Raw genomic sequence first — 1,639 nt, 5'->3', positions numbered from 1 at the left:
AGGCTTAGGCAATTCTCTTGCCTCAGCCTCCCGAGTAGCTGGGACTACAGGCACCCACCACAATGCCCAGCTATTTTTTGTTGCAGTTTGGCCAGGGTTGGGTTCCACCTAGCCATACGCCCTACCCACTGAGCCACAGGCGCTGCTCTCTTTCTTTAATTTTTTAAAAATATCTTGTCCCCCACCCTTTTTTCATTTTAGAGAGAACTTATGCTCTGGTTTGGCTGGGCCATACTGCTTTGATTGAGTTCCAGGCTGCCCCCAGCCTACCAGGAGCCTGCCTGCCAGTAGTTAAACCTAACTTCACATGGTTCAGTGAAGATAATAGAAGTCTCCCAAGCGGCAGCCCAGTGTTAAATGACCCCTCTTCTTCATTGCTCGCCTGCCTTCAGCAGGGTGTAGGAGGAAAGGAAAGAGCCACTCTGTAGTCTGAACACCTACTTATTGTGCAACCTCACATAAGCCTCTTTCCCAGGTGGGCATGGTGGCAGGCTTTAGTTTCCTCACCTGTGAAATGGGCACTAACAGTATTAGTGTTGTGAAGGTGTAGATTATGTAAGGGAAGAAGTTTAGCATTATATGTGCCCTGGAAACAGACTGTTCAAAGTTGGACTCTGCCATATACCAGATACGACCTTGGCCAAATAAACTGTTTTTGAGACAGAGTCTCACTATGTCCCCTTCAGTAGAGTGCCTTGGCATCATAGCTCACAGGAACCTGAAACTCTTGGGCTCAAGCGATTCTCTTGCCCTAGTCTCCCAAGTAGCTGGGACTATAGGTGCCCACTGTAAGGCATCCTCCTGCTTTAACTTTCCAAAGTGTTGGGATTACAGGCATGATCTACTGCACCTAGTCTATGGCCCCCATTTTGTTTTGTTTTATTTTATTTTATCTTATTATTAGTTTTCTTAGGACAGTCTTACTTTGCCACCTTCAGTAGAGTGCCATGGCGTCATTGCTCACAGCAACCTCAAACTCTTGGGCTCAAGCGATTTTCTTGCCTCAGCCCCTCTCAAGTAGATGGAACTACAGGCACCTGCCCTAACACCTGGCTATTTTTTAGAGATGGGGGTCTCAATCTTGCTCAGGCCTATCTTGAACTCCTGAGATCAAGAGATCCACCCACCTCGGTCCCCCAGAGTGCTAGCATTATAGGCATAATTCAAAATCCTAGCCTGTGACCCCTGTTTCATTTATTTATTTATTCATTTATTTATTGAGACAGAGCCTCAAGCTATAGCCCTGGGTTGAGTGCTGTGGCATCACAGCTCACAGCAACCTCCAACTCCTGGGCTTAAGCGATTCTCTTGCCTCAGCCTCCCAAGTAGCTGGGGCTATAGGTGTCTGTCACAATGCCCGGCTATTTTTTGGTTGTAGTTGTCATTGTTGTTTGGCAGGCCCAGGCTGGATTCGAACCTGCCAACCCTGGTGTATGTGGCTGACGCCTTAGCTGCTTGAGCTACAGGTGCTGAGTCATGGCCCCTGTTTTAATTTGTTGTTGTTTTTTTTTTTGAGACGGAGCCTCAAGCTATCCGCCTGGGTAGAGTGCCATGGCATCATGCTCACAGCAACCTCCAACTCCTGGGCTCAAGTGAGTCTCCTGCCTCAGCCTCCCAAGCAGCTGGGACTACAGGCGCC

This window comes from Otolemur garnettii, unplaced genomic scaffold (assembly GCF_000181295.1).
Source record: "Otolemur garnettii isolate 467f Iridium unplaced genomic scaffold, OtoGar3 scaffold00058, whole genome shotgun sequence".
NCBI classification, from domain to species: Eukaryota; Metazoa; Chordata; class Mammalia; order Primates; family Galagidae; genus Otolemur; species Otolemur garnettii.
The sequence above is the reverse complement of the archived record's forward strand: the minus strand, read 5'-3'. Positions refer to the sequence as shown.